Source organism: Lissotriton helveticus, chromosome 2_1 (genome assembly GCF_964261635.1).
Source record: "Lissotriton helveticus chromosome 2_1, aLisHel1.1, whole genome shotgun sequence".
In the NCBI taxonomy this organism is placed as follows: domain Eukaryota; kingdom Metazoa; phylum Chordata; class Amphibia; order Caudata; family Salamandridae; genus Lissotriton; species Lissotriton helveticus.
The window spans coordinates 1385725881-1385741639 of NC_136059.1; the positions used below are offsets into that span (position 1 = coordinate 1385725881).

Genomic DNA, 15759 nt, shown 5'->3' on the forward strand with positions numbered 1-15759 from the left:
GCCCATGAAGTTCTCTGTTTGAATTTCTTAGAGATATCTAGCACCCCGAGATGCATATTCGGTCTTGTCAATCTAAATTAATTGAAGGTGGGTTGTGATAGAACAGCTTCCCTCATTGTCTAATTCAAGAAAATTAGAGGCACTCGTTTGTGGCAGGATACTTAAAATATGCTTAAAGCTTAGGCCAGGTGGTTGCCTACAATGGCACATGTTCCCTTGTCATATGAACTCCAGATACAATGCAGCAAATGCACAACTTCTGGGCTACTGATGGCAGCTGGCATGTCAATATATATATTGCCGTTTTTGTTTGATTTAATTATGTATTTATGGAGGGAGTGGAGCACTTTACAAATGACAAGAAAGAATATAAACAATGTGAATGAGGGTGTGTGGCATTATGAAGAAGGGCGTGTGGTCTTCTGATGCTGGATATAAGGCTCTAAAATGCTGGCTACGGGGCGTATGATAGTTGTGCCGTCATATATGATAGTGGGCGTGTGGCAGTGTGATGGTGGGTGTGTTCACATATGCTGAGTATGTGGGTAAAGGATGGTGGGTCTGTGGGCATATAATGAGGGCATATAGCATTTTATGTTGCGCGTGTGGTCATCTAATGGGGGTGTTGCCAAATGGCACGAGTATGTGACCTTATGATGTTGATTGTGTAGATCTCAGATGGTCAGTTTATGGATGTATAACGCTGGGGTGTGTGGGTAGGTGTGCTGGTGTGGATGTAGGTACATGGTGGTTTTTTCTGTTTCATTTCCTTTTCCGTTTCTCCAGTCGTATGTCCTTGTCACACTTTTTCTCTTCCTCTGTGTCTATCCCCAAAGAGTTGTATTTCAAAGTCTTTCTTTGTCACTACTACTTTCTCCTACTCTCCCACTGTCTCTGTCCCTATGCCTCTCTCTGTCTCTGTTCTTTTATCACTGTTCCCTTGCCTGTCAATAGTTCAAATCCCAAATCCTGCTCCGGATTTGGATTTAGTAATGCCTTACAAGAAAGAGAACTAAAACAATCTTGGCTGTCTCCCCACCCCCTCACAAACTATGCCCACTGCCTTTGAAGCTGCACAGCAATGTAACATGGATGGGTTCTGCATCGGCACAGGCAATGACTCCCGGCACCCAAGGTTTGCCTGGGAGACAGTAAGAGAAGAAAGGCTAAATAGCAACAAGAACACACATGCAGCTTGCACTTTGACCTTGACGATGCTCTCCGCATGTACATGAGAGAAGCATCAACATTAAGAGAGGGTGCCATATTTAATTATGGAGCTGGTAGGGACCAATATTCTTTTGAAAAATAAACAGGTCTCCAACATAACCAGGTTCGAAATTAGTGTACATTAAGCTCACAGGTTTCGTAACAAAAAGCAGCGTCCGGCTCACTAAGAGTCTGGTTTCTGAGGCGGCTTCACTACAAATTTCTAGATGATGTGCATCGCATCCTGGATAGGGGAGGGGAAACTCCTGTCACCTCATCCCTCTTGCACCTCATAGAGGCATTCAAAACAGTTTATCATAGAAGATTGGTTGCTACCTTGCAATGCCACTTGAGTTTGTGTGCCAAAGATTTGAGTTGCTTTAGCTCGTTTCAAGCCAAGTCTTCTGAGTTGGTAAAGATCGACAGCCACTGTTGAGATAGGCCTGCAGTGCTCTGCAGCGTACCTCAAGGCTTCATCCTGGCACCAACTTTGTTTAATCTGCACATCAGGACTGTAAAGTTGTCATTGCAAGTGATTGGGACCCTCCGAACACCCATATACGGAGGACACGTAAATATATTTAAAGGGGGCGTGGCTTAGCACCCGGAGGAGATGGCGGTGCTGGCATGAGCGCTCCGTCGCGGCTGGGGCGCACTAGCGGACCGCGTTGGTTTCCTATCCCACGGACGGAGGATTTCGACATCGGAAGGTCTCCAGAGGAGGATATGACCTTTTGCGGGAGCCTTTCTGGTCGCTTGCTCTCTTTTTTGAGCGACGCTCTCCAGGACGCCGCTTCATGACGGCCGCGGCCGCCATTTTGTGCAGCTCCTCCGTGTGACGATCCCCACAGGTGGAACATCGTCGCTCTCAACAAATCCTCGGACTGCCTGATGCCTTCTTCTTTCCTCACAGTGGGCCATTTTACTATTGCTAAATGACTTTCTTGTTCCGCACAACCTTCCACTTGTGTTTTAACGCTGCATTTTTTCCTTTTCCACATGAGCGGCCATTTTGTTACTTCAACACCTTTTGGCTTATTCAGTCATTTATGCCTGCGCAGTTTCACCTAGTTGCCTCCTTCGCCTCTTCTAAGCATTACAGACTGATTGCGGCTCTGCTGAATAGATTGTTTGGTTGCTCCCTTGCATGGCAGCTAATTTCTTTGTGCTTATTTACAGCATAATATGTCACTTGCGGTTTCTAGGTCTTGCCTGTCAGAGGCTCACACCTTCTTGCTGCTTTTTTCTTCCTCAGCCCTCAGCAGCCCTTGCTTCTGATTATTGATCTTGCCATTTTTGCTCTGCATGTGAAGCTTGGATCTAATCCTTCACTGCTGTGATATTTATTTATTTTTCTAATGCTGACTACTCATTCTGGAAGATAAGAGGTCTTTTTCTTTCTTTTTGCACGCCGCCTAGTCGTGCTCCTGGTAAAGATTGATCACCCTATGGGCAGACTTACAACAAGTTGCGCCAGCAAAACCTCAAAGCGCACTTTCATCAAAAATTCAAAGGTTTTTTCAGCATTGGCCCAGTTGGAAGCTTCAAAAGAACCTCCTGTTCATATGTCGAAGCCGGCCATGGAACCCCTTACTCAGCCCAACGGGAAGACTACAGTTAAACGACTAAAAAAGGACCCCCCCTCACCATCTGCTTCCACTCCATCTGCATCTATTGAGTTGTTATTGGAGGAGATAAGGGCACTCCGCCCTTTTATGGAAGAGACTAATGCTAAATTGCAGGTTCTCACTGACAACTGGACACAAATGGAAGCAAGAGTCGCGTCGGTGGAACACAGTGTTTCTTCTCTTCAGGAGTCCTCTGCTAAGACTTCACATATGCACTCCCAGATCTCTTCTCTTCAAAAGCAGGTTGAGGACCTTGAGAACAGAAACCGACGCAATAATCTGCGCATCTACGGCCTGGTGGAGGGTTGTGAGGGGAGTGACCCCATTACTTTCTTTAAGTCCTTTCTTCCTAAACTTCTACATCTTCCAGAGGACACTGTATGACCTCCGCGTGGTTTTTTGATTCTCTTCCTGTCTTTTCTCCTAACGCTTTCCTCTTGTTTCCACAGATCATACACCATGTTCCGTGTTTCCCCAGCCGGGCGGCTCGCGAGCCCTGACCGTCTTGGCTTCTCTAGTTGGTTCTACCCCCCTCCTCTTACGTTTGGTTTCCTTTCCTGCTTGTGATCCCTCACCTCCCCTACCTGTAAGTACGTTTCCTTCCCTTATTGAAATGTTAACTTTTGTTTCTGTCCTTATTTCCTCTTCCCTATTACCCTTTCTACTTGTTCTCTTCTTAACCACTTGGCTGCTAAGGGTGTGCGAGGTGTTCCATTGACTTTCCATTGAAATCAATGGAAAGTCCATGACGAGTTACCCTTGTCATTAGCGCTGAAGTGGTTAAAGGTGTCACTTTTTCTCTTCTATTTTCAATTTCTCTCTGTTCACCTATTTCCTATTTCATCATCTCCTTTGCTTCTCCTTCATTCATCTTTACGTGTTTTTCTTTGCTTTGAGGTTTTCTCTCATTGTAGTTGCTTTCCTTTTTTCATCTCTTTTTAATGTCAGTACGTATTGTTTCATGGCACGTTAAAGGTCTTAACTCTCCCATTAAGAGACAACAAATTATTTCTCACCTTGCTAAATTGAATGTGGATTTCGCCTTTTTGCAAGAGACTCATTTATCGGAAGCGGAATCTGTTAAGCTTAAAAGATGTTGGGTGGGAGAGGTGTGTTTTGCTCCCGGAGATGGTAAGCGGAATGGTGTCGCTATTCTTATCCGTAAATCTCTTACTTACTCCATCTTGGATACTGAGTCAGATTCTGATGGTAGATGGTCATATGTCAAGCTTTCCTTGAGGGGTGTTCCACTCTCCCTTTTCAATGTTTATGCCCCCACAGGCGGTCATCCAACTTTTTGGCACGAGATGGCTACTCGCATCACTAGTCTCGTTGATGAGAATTTCATTATGGCGGGGGACTGTAATCAGCCTCTTGACCCATTTTTGGACCGAAACGCCAAAGCTTCTTTCATTCCAAACAAACCTCATAAACTCTTTACTCACGCAGTCTCACAGCATAAACTTACTGATGCTTGGCGTCTATGCAACCCAACGGCCAAAGAGTTTACCTTTTACTCTCCCTCCCACCATTACCAATCACGTATTGATTATATTTTTGTATCCCATCAACTTGCACAGTCCCTTACTCATGCAGAAATTGGCCCTATTCTATTATCTGACCACGCTCCAGTCTCTATTGATATTGATATCCTACCCAAAGTTATTGGACCAAAGAGGTGGCGTTTCAATAATTCTTTACTTTTAGATCCCAAATTTACCACCTCTTTTACTGAATTTTTTAATGAATATTTTACCTTCAATGACACCCCTTCTATTCCTACTCACACTGTTTGGGATGCATTCAAGGCCACAGCTAGGGATTTTATCATCCGTTATGTGGCTAAGAAGCGGAAGATCGCACATAAATACACTAATGACCTTCTCCACAAAATCAAGGGTCTGGAGCACTCCTATTATACCTCTCACTCAAAGGAAAGCTTGACAGCGCTTATTGACGCCAAGTTGAAATTTAACAAACAATCTACAGAGGATGCTTCTCTCTACTTATTGAAATCTAGTTCGAAATTTTATGGTGGGAAAAACAATGCAGGGAAAATTCTAGCTAATTATTTGAAAATCAAACATAACAAATTAAATATTGAATCTGTACTTGATGACAATGTTGTCCTTAGACATAAAGACACCGATATCCTTGATGAATTTTCTCGCTTCTACTCTACCCTCTATTCCTCTGAAACTCATCCTACCCCTCAATCTCTCTCTGATTTTTTCTCTACCATTCGTCAACCAGACCATTTTCCCATTGACTTAACCTCTTTGGAATTGGACATCTCCCAGCAAAAATTACTCTCCGCCCTTAATTCTCTCAAAAAAGAAAAAGCTCCAGGGCCTGATGGTTTTACTGTTGAGTTTTATCTTCATTTTTCCAAATTGCTAATGCCCAAATTACACTCTCTTATAGATTCTTTTGTTACCCTTGGTAGCTCTTCAGGTACCTTTGCTGAAGCTCATATTTGTATAATCCCTAAGAAAGGCAAAGATTCTCGATACTGTAAAAACTATAGACCAATTTCCCTTGTCAACATTGATTATCAATCAATCATTGACACTTATAAAGCGCGCTACCTACCCGTAGGGTCTCAAGGCGCTGGGGGGGGGGGGGGGTGCCGCTACTGCTCGAACAGCCAGGTCTTCAGCTTCTTCCTGAAGGAGAGGTGGTCCTGGGTCAGGCGCAGGTCGGGAGGGAGGGAGTTCCAGGTCTTGGCGGCCAGGTGGGAGAGGGACCTTCCTCCTGTAGTCGCTCTTCGGATGCGGGGGACGGCGGCGAGGGCGTGGTTGGCTGATCGGAGGTGGCGTTTGGGAGCGTAGAAGTTGACTCGGCTGTTGAGGTAGCTCGGGCCTTGGTCGTGTAGGGCTTTGTGTGCGTGGGTGAGGAGGCGGAAGGTGATTCTTTTGTTGACGGGGAGCCAGTGAAGGTCTCTCAGGTGCCCGGAGATGTGGCTGGTTCGTGGGATGTCGAGGATGAGTCTGGCTGAGGCGTTCTGGATCCGCTGGAGTCTCTTCTGGAGCTTGGCGGTGGTACCGGCGTAGAGGGCGTTGCCGTAGTCCAGTCGGCTGGTGACGAGGGCCTGGGTGACGGTCTTCCTGGTCTCGGTGGGGATCCACCAGAAGATCTTCCGTAGCATGCGTAGGATGTTGAAGCACGCCGAGGAGACGTTGTTGACTTGCCTGGTCATGGAGAGGGAGGCGTCCAGGATGAAACCCAGGTTGCGTGCATGGTCTGTCGGTTTGGGTGCGGTGCCCAGGGCGGGGGGCCACCAGGAGTTGTCCCAGGCGGAGGGCGAGGAGCCCAGGATGAGGACCTCCGTCTTGTCCGAGTTCAGTTTCAGGCGGCTGGTCGTCATCCACTCGGCTACCTCTTTCATCCCTTCGTGCAGGTTGGCTCTGGCGGCGGCGGGGTCGTTGGTCAGGGAGAGGATCAGCTGGGTATCGTCGGCGTAGGAGATTATGCTGAGGTTGTGTTTGCGTACGATGGCCGCGAGGGGGCTCATGTAGACGTTGAAGAGGGTGGGGCTCAGAGATGATCCTTGGGGGACGCCGCAGATGACTTCGGAGGCCTCTGACTTGTACGGTGGTAGGCGAACTCTCTGTGTTCTTCCGTCGAGGAAGGAGATGATCCATTCCAGTGCCTTCCCCTGGATTCCGGCGTTGTTGAGACGCTGTACTAGGGTGCGGTGGCAGACCGTGTCGAAAGCCGCGGAGAGGTCTAGGAGGATGAGGGCCGCTGTTTCTCCCTTGTCCATCAGGGCTCGGATGTCATCGGTGGCGGCGATGAGGGCGGTCTCGGTGCTGTGGTTGGCACGGAAGCCGGACTGTGAGGGGTCGAGGGATCCGTTCGTCTCGAGGAAGGCGGCCATCTGCTTGTTGACGGTCTTCTCGATGACCTTGGCTGGAAACGGGAGGAGCGAGATGGGTCGGTAATTCTTGAGGTCGGTGGGGTCCGCTGTTGGTTTCTTGAGTAGAGCGCTGAGTTCGGCGTGTTTCCAGCTCTCAGGGAAGATGGTGGTGTCGAAGGATGTGTTGATGATGTCTCGCAGGTGGGGTGCGATGACAGCGTCGGCCTTGTTGAAGACGTGGTGAGGGCAGGGGTCGGTCGGTGATCCGGAGTGGATGGAGTTCATCGTGCGGATGGTGTCTTCGGTGCTGATCGGGGTCCAGGCGTGGAGGGTGGTGGTGGGGGGTGGTTGTTCGGTCCTGGTGTGCGTTGGTTGGTTGTTGAAGCTGTTGTGTATGTCCGCGATCTTGTTGTGGAAGTATGAAGCGAGGGAGTTGCAGAGGTCTTGCGATGGGGTGATGTCGTTGTTACCTGCGCTGGGGTTGGAGAGCTCTTTCACGATGTTGAAGAGTTCCTTGCAGTTGTGTGCGTTGTTGTCCAACCGGTCCTTGAATGCTGTTTTCTTGGCGGCGCGGATCAGCTGGTGGTGTTTCCGGGTGGCAAGTTTGAAGGAGGTCCTGTTGTCCGGTGTCGGTTCCCTTCTCCAGACTTTCTCGAGGGCTCGGCAGTTCTTCTTGGAGCTCTTGAGTTCGTCGGTGAACCATGGGGCCTTCTTGCTGCCGGGTCTGCTGGGCGGGGTCCTCAGTGGGGCGAGTTCGTCCGCGCAGTTGCTGATCCACTTCGTGAGGTTGTCGGCGGCCTGGCTGGGGTTCGCTGAGCTGGCAGGAGGGTGCTGGCCCAGGGAGGTGGCGAGCTGGTCTGCCGTGATCTTGTTCCAGCTTCTGCGGGCGGCCTGTTGCTGGTGTTGGTGGGTCGTTGTTCTCTTGAAGGTGAAGTGGACGCAGCTGTGGTCCGTCCATTGAAGCTCAGTGGTGTGGCTGAAGGTGACGTCTTTGCTGGATGAGAAGACGGCGTCGAGTGTGTGTCCGGCGAGGTGGGTGGGGGTGGACACCAGTTGCTTGAGTCCCAGGTTGGCGAGGTTGTCGAGCAGGGTGCTGGTGTTGCGGTCGTTGTTGTTGTCTAGATGGAAGTTGAGGTCTCCCAGGAGGATGTAGTCGGCGGATGGGAGGGCATGCGGGCTGACGAAGTCGGCGATGTCCTCGCTGAATTGCGTGCGTGGTCCAGGGGGTCGGTAGATCAGGGTGCCTCTGAGGGTGGTGTTCGGGTTGGTGTGGATCTGGAAATGCAGGTGTTCGGCGCTGGTCGGAGTGTTGTCGGTGCTGGTCGTGAGACGGATGGTGCTCCTGTGGATGATGGCGATGCCTCCTCCCATCTGGTTGGCGTTTCGATCCCTCCGGACGATCTTGTAGCCCTCTGGGATAGCGATGGCGATGTCAGGAGCTGACGAGGCGTTCATCCAGGTCTCCGTGAGGAAGGCAACATCAGGGGCTGTGGCATCTAGGAGGTTCCAGAGTTCGATGGCGTGTCTGTGGATGGAGCGGGTGTTGAGCAGGATGCACTTGAGGTGGGTGCTGCTGGTGATTGACTTGGCGGGTGCCGGTGCGAGGCGGGTCCGGATGCAGGTGAACTTGCAGGCGTGGCAGCTGAAAGGTCCGTGGGTGCGTCGTGGGGTGGCTTGGTGGCAGTCAGGAAGTCGGCCGGTGTTGAGTGCGATGAGGGTAGCGGCGGAGTACGTCAGGCGGGTCGGTCGCGGTCGGGGTCCTCGCGGTCCAGGGGTCCTGGCGCTGGTCGCGATCCGGTCGCGGACGGGCGCAGACGGGCTTACCTTTGGCGCGCCTTCGGCGCACAATCGGCGCGCCCGCTGCGCGTGACCGCTGCGCGCTCGCACGGTCGCCATTTAAGGCCAAGTGCGCGGGTGGGCGGAGCAGCTGGGAGGCGGGAGCGGGGAGGGTTACAGAAGGCAAAAAGGGGCGGGGCCAAGCGGCGGTGGCGGGAAGGGAGGGCGGGGGGCGTCGAGGTAGGCGGTAGGCGGACAACAAGGAAGGAGGGCAACACGGAGGAGAATACAATGTAGTACAAACAGGCACAAATGCACGCAAAAGCAGGGAAAAACAAGTTAACACAGACAAGCACAAATCACCGTCAAAATAATACAAAAACCACTCGCAGCGGCGGGAGCCGGCAACGAGGCAGCAGCGAGGCAGAGGGCGGCAGGGGGCACACGCAGCAGCTGGTGGCCGTGCGGCGCGGGGGTGTCCCACAAGTGGGTCACACTCACCTGCGTCGCACGGTCGCCATTTAAGGCCAAGTGCGCGGGTGGGCGGAGCAGCTGGGAGGCGGGAGCGGGGAGGGTTACAGAAGGCAAAAAGGGGCGGGGCCAAGCGGCGGTGGCGGGAAGGGAGGGCGGGGGGCGTCGAGGTAGGCGGTAGGCGGACAACAAGGAAGGAGGGCAACACGGAGGAGAATACAATGTAGTACAAACAGGCACAAATGCACGCAAAAGCAGGGAAAAACAAGTTAACACAGACAAGCACAAATCACCGTCAAAATAATACAAAAACCACTCGCAGCGGCGGGAGCCGGCAACGAGGCAGCAGCGAGGCAGAGGGCGGCAGGGGGCACACGCAGCAGCTGGTGGCCGTGCGGCGCGGGGGTGTCCCACAATAAGATTTATGCCAAATCCCTTGCAGCTCGGTTAGACCCCTTTTTACCTGAATTACTTGGCCCGAGCAATCTGGTTTTGTTAAGGGACGTTTTATAACTGATAATACTAGACTTCTTTTTAATGTTTTGTCTAAATCCCCACGCTTTCAAGATTCTCTGGCGGCTATTGCCCTAGACGCAGAGAAGGTGTTTGATAGGGTAGAGTGGACCTATCTTTTCTCTGCCCTCAAATGGTTCGGTTTTGGCCCCAAATTTGTGTCCTTAATTTCCTTTCTTTATTCCAATCCCAGAGCAGCGGTTTGTGCAAATGGTCTGGTCTCCTCCTTTTTGAGTTGGGTAGAGGTGTCCGGCAAGGTTGCCCTTTATCCCCTTTTCTCTTTAATTTAGCTTTGGAACCCTTCCTCTCCAAACTCAGGCAAAACCCTGACATACACGGTTTTCAGACATCACACTCTCACATTAAACTTGCTGCTTACGCAGATGACATTTTGCTTTTTATCTCCAATCCTACTGTCTCTATTCCTGCCTTCCTTGCTGAAGTTCGTGAGTACTCGCAGATTTCTGGATATAAGTTGAACAATGACAAGTGCGAAATTTTACCCCTTACGAAATATACCTTCAAACCTGATTTTGTTGATTCTAATTTCACTTGGAGCTCCTCTCACATAAAATACTTAGGTTTACACATCACTCCCTCCATCACAGATACGGTCTCACTTTGTCTCAACAAATGTATCCAGAAACTATCCGATCTCACCACCAAATGGCATCCACTCTATCTTTCTTGGTGGGGACGCCTTGATACTATTAAAATTATGTAATCCCCCATCGTTCTGTACACTATTTCTAATATTCCTGTTCCTATTTCCACGAAGTTCTTTAGGAAGATCAACGCCATTCTTTCCTCTGGTCAGGCAAAAAACCCCGTATGTCTCTCCTCAGATTGACACGTCCTTAATCTGAGGGAGGTGTCAATTTTCCTTACTTTCCGACCTATCACAAGGCTTTCCTTTTACGCCAGGCCTCCTTTTGGCTGCGAGACCCTGATGAACCCTATCCTTTGTGGGTTACTGTAGAACGTCTCTCTCTCTCTCCCTTTACTTTTGCTGAATATCTATCTTTCTCTCGTAAACCACAGTTACCATCCATCCCCATACATAAATTCACAGTCAAGCTACTCCTAGCCTCCTCCCCGACCCCTTCCTCCTCTGTTGCTGATTTTTTATCCACTACCATTTGGCACAATAAAAATCTCCTTATCAATAACAAACCTTTTTATTGGAAATCTTGGAGGCAGAAGGGTTTAATTTGGTTTTCTCAACTTTTTTCTTAATCCACTTTTTTATCTTTTTCAACATTACGCCACTCTTTTGATTTTCCTGCTTCCTTTGCTCGTAATTATCTTATACTTAATGAAGTGGTCATGTCTACTTACACCCAGATCCAGCATTCTCACAATCATTCTTCGTCTCCTAACCCCACCTCACAACTTCACTCTTTTTTGGCTGTTTCTTCTAAGGCGTCTCTCATCTACGCATTTCTTCGTTCCACACCCTCTCCTCATCCAAGGTCTAAGGTAGAGGAGCAATGGGAATGTGACTTTGCTACCTCTTGGCCTATTTCTCTGTGGGATAGAGGTTGTGGGTCAAGATTCGCAAATCCTCTAGATCTGCCACTTTAACACAGACACTATTTTTCATTTATAAACGACTTCTTTTTACACCGCACTTGCTTAATAAGAGATTTTCCTCTGTCCCTGACTTCTGTTGGTCTTGTTCTACACCCACTGCCACTTTATTCCACATGCTGTTCTCTTGCACAATCGTTCATGACTTCTGGAAGCAAATTTGGGCCCAAATTAATGATATTTTCCACACTCAAATCCCTTTTTCTTTTATTCACATTTTTTTAGGTAGTCTCTCCCCTTGTTGGGATCATGTTACTTTTGATGCGCGAACCATTGATTTACTGATAGCGGTTGCATTCCAACAAATTACTGCTAATTGGAAGAATTTTACGAATATATCGGTTAAAGCATGGTGGTATAACGTTTGTCACAACCATAGGTTAGATACTGCCTTTGTTTTTCCTCCTCATATGGCACTGAAACGCACTAATTTACGGCTCCCTATAACATTGTACCTTGATGCTTGTGCTAAAAATTCATTTCATTTATCACCCATTCAGCAAGAAGTCTCCAAACCTCCCTGATTGACCTTATTGTTCTTAAGTATTTTCTTGTCTAACAGATTTTACTACTGTTTTCTTTTTTCTTTATTGTATAGCCTCATCCTATCTCCATAACCAGTGTACCTTTTGTTATTTATGCAATGTTTTTCTAGCTGGTTTTGCTTCTTTCCTGTATCACTTATGTATATTATATTGGCACCTCTTATTGCTTAATAAACGCTTTATTTGAACTGTAAATATATTTAAAATCATCTTGCATAAAAAACATTACCCTACACATTGCCCTCACCAACCTCCCTTCTTGCAAAGCTACCAAGTTCGGAGGCGAACTCCCTATAAAACCAAACCCCTTTTCTGATTCCCTAAAACACGTGAGCAAATTTGATCCAGGGCTCCTTGACTAACTAAAGTAACTGACTTCTGCCCTTCCCTAGCTTCTGCATTGGCGTTCTGTATTCACTCTAGATTTCTCTTGATTTATTTCCGAATAAAAACAAGGATTGGTTTTTAAAAGGCAGACATGACCTGCTCTTAGGCCTGAAGGGAAATGCTTTGCTTGTGAACGTGTAACTGGTGAATGAGCAGACTGCCGTCACTCACAATGAAATTAGCCAACAGCTAAAGCGGGTTGACACACTGTCCCAGGTCGCATGCTTTTGTGGACAGTTGAAAAATGTGAATAATACAACAAAAGAGCAACAGAAGAAAAAGGCTGGCCGAAAGCCCCTATTGGTTAGTTCATAATTTATGTATAATCGCAATAAATTCAAAAGGTCCTAGACATTGTGAAACCTACGAATTGCAAAAGCAACAAATTTGCATATCCAGTCCCTGAAAAATGTTAAACCTCTTCCGCAGATCTGTCTGTCTCTCTCTCTCTCTCTTTCTCTCTCGTTGTCCTGCCAACACCTACATGCCAATCTCTTTCAGTTTAGTCTGAAATACAAATGCATTTGTATTTATCCCCAAGACCCTAACTTGTCAATCCTAGATCTCTGTTGTTGGTACAGTATGCATCTGTTGTTCAACTCCAAGGCACCCTGCTAGTTCTCTGATTGCAGGAGCGCTATAAAAATAGTAAAACCAGTAAAACAAGCATTTACAATGCAATGGTCTCGGCATTGTTAAAGTTAGAGCTATTGGCATTGCTCAGGACATTTTTTATTTATGTTTTTGTTTTTAAAACATATAAATAAATGGCATTGTCATTTACAATGCCAATAGCTTACTCTCTCGCAAATGCGAGACCTATTGCATTTGCACCCACACACAGAGCCACACACAAAGCCACCCACACACACATACAGAGCCACCCACACAGAGCCACCCACAGTCATTCACATAGAGCCACCCACACACAGAGCCACCCACACACACACACACAGAGCCCCCCTCACACAGACAGAGCCACCCTCACACAGACAGAGCCACCCTCACACAGAGTCACACACACACAGAGCCACACAGAGGCAAGAAAAAAAACGAACAGCAGCAGGGAACAGAGGCAAGAAATAACAAGGGCAGCTCCCCCCAGATACAGAAACGTATTCCCAGGTGCTTTGTGAGTTTGCAATCGCCTGCTGTTAAAAATAGCAATGTGTATGTACATAAGCGGCGTTCGTTTATGTTCACAGTACCCCTTGGTGTAAACAGAATGGGTATCGCTAAAACTCTGACTGTGTTGTCCCACTAGCATAGACCCATGCACACACGTACACGACAGCCATTTTAGGTACCATGGTCTCTCAGTTTGCGGTCGATCGCCAGCGCCCCTTCCCTGACCCTGCAAGCATTCCCCATGCACCCTGACTGCCCCCGCTCTCTCATGCGCGAGTCATGAGCCCACCCCTCCCGCATGACCCTGTCCCTAAGAATCGCACCCCGCGCCTGACCAACACCTCCTGTCCCTCCATGAATACCCCTCCTTTGATGACCTCTTCCTCTGAGCCCGAATGTCTGCACAGACCGCTGGTCATCCCTTAGCCCGAGGATACAGTTTATTGCCCACCACTGTATGCACTCATCTCTCTTGAAAGAAGCTACTATTGATCATGACCACCCCCACCCCCTGAGACTCGATCAGGCACACACATTCCAATGGAATCAGCAGAACACTCAGCCGCATGATAGCCCCCTCCTATTGCATGGAGAATAAGGGCCCTACTGTAGCCACGTGTTGGAATACCTCCATACTATACAATGTGTTGATTGTAATAAAGGATGCCTGTGTGCCATAAACCTGTGTATAAAAGACGAAGCCTCAGAGAAACTTGTTAGAGCACCTCCCGAAGACACCATGCGAGTGTCCCAAAGGACATGCTCTCCTCATGAGTAATAAACCTTTTTCCTTGTCTTCCTACTTCCAGTGCCCGTCTCTTTATTTGGTAACTACTCAAGAAGGAAACAAAGAGTCGCCCTGCACCAGCAGCCTGGGCATCGGGTGCAATCGGGGCTGACCCTTTTTACAATTGGCGCCCAACGTGGGGCCCATCAGCGACATAAGGTCCGGTAAGAGAGGTCCAGACGATGGGGTGAACATCTAAATGATTGGAGTATACCTGCCTTGGGAGGGCCCTCGTCCGGCTGCCGATTGAATGAGCTTCACCGATTCCGAACGGACCTCTCTCAAGTGACCTATTGTCCTGACTGGAATCCCACAGGAATGCTGCGGTAAAAACATGGAGAAAGAGAACGATCGGGCGCTGGAAAAAGGAAGGCGAAGAACTGCCCACATGGTCCGGTCCGGGTAAGGTCGTGACACACGACAAATTGCGAAATTGATTGATTGATTGATTGTTTGAAAATACTAGTATTGCCTATTGATTGCTTCTGGGAGATTCTCTATTTGCAAACAAACACAGAATCGCCATACTCTGTTTAATCTTTGCAGATAGTGAAGGGTAGGCAACGCAAAACTTTAACACGTCGTGCCTATTTTTTTTCTCCCCATTGATTGATTGATTGAATCGAGCATTGAATTGTTCGAAGTTGGTTCTCTTAGGAATCTTCTCTGCCTGCAAACGGGGAAGAATAGGAATATTCTCTCTCCCTTTGCAGAGAGCGAAGGGTGGGTAACGCAAACCTTTAATACGTCGTACCTATTTCGTTCCTCATTGATTGATTGTTTGTCCAAACATTGACTGTTTGGAATTGGTTCTTTTTGGAGGTATTCTCTATTTTTGCAAACAAGCACAGAAGTCACCATACTCTAGTCTTTGCAAGTAGTGAAGGGTAGGTAATGCGGACCTTTGTCCCCCGTTGTAAACTGTCATACCTATCTACTCCCCACTGACTGATACGCCAGTCTCACCCGGACCATTTACTGGAGGTAGGTCACCTGGCCTGACCAGAGAACACCCCTAGTAAAAAGGACATATACAATAATAACGAAGTGATCACTGTAACCTGTTAACAGAAAAACTTTAGCATGAAACAACCTGGAAAGAAGGGAATAGGAAAACGAATTCAGTAGGCCACTGATGAAAAGTGAACTTTTTATTAAATAACGAACAAGGAAAACGATAACAATACTTAATGGTAAAACCTATTTAGTAACCCGTAATGAGAAACCTGAAAACAATAAGAACGATAAACTGGGGAAAATGCAAGTCAACAGAACATCCGCCCCCACTCTGGAACCTTCCAAAGTGGAGCAGGGTTGCGGCCACGCCCAGCCGAAAGCAACCCATATAAGGCGGGTCCTGCTGCCAACAGTTGGCCAGGAGATCCTAACGTAGGGTGTAGCCGGAGGAGAGGCCGAGGCCAGCGGGACCCGGCCAGGGGATTGCCTTGACAACACCGGAGAGTTGCAGGGGGGGAATGTCCTCGACCCTCCCCTCTCTCTCCCAGTCCGGCCGCGGTGGCCCTTGAGAGTTGCAGGTAGTCCCGCCACATTCTCTCCCGGCCCGGCCACCAACGACCGGGGGCCGGGGCCGACGGGATCCGGCTGCAGCCGATAAACCAAGGAACCCGGTCATGGGGCCAGAGCAAGGGGCGTCCGGCCGACATCCACCGGAAGCCCGGCCCAAAGACGGACGGGACATTTTTTTCTTTTCTCCTTCGTGACGGCAGCGACAACACGCCAGACACCACTTCTTTCTTTTATAATGGCTGCGACAACACTGGGGGGGATGTCTTGCACATGCCTCCGACCCCCCCGTCCTCATCGCCTGGTCCGGCCATAACAAATGTCAAACGAGACACCGTGGGG

The 15759-nt window shown here is 48.7% G+C and overlaps 1 protein-coding gene across 1 annotated transcript in view; it reads right to left on the bottom strand.

Moving 5' to 3' along the window:
- TSTD2 (thiosulfate sulfurtransferase like domain containing 2) overlaps nt 1–15759 on the bottom strand; it is a 232568-nt gene that overhangs the window by 49036 nt on the left and 167773 nt on the right. The gene's annotated exons all lie outside the window — the stretch shown is intronic.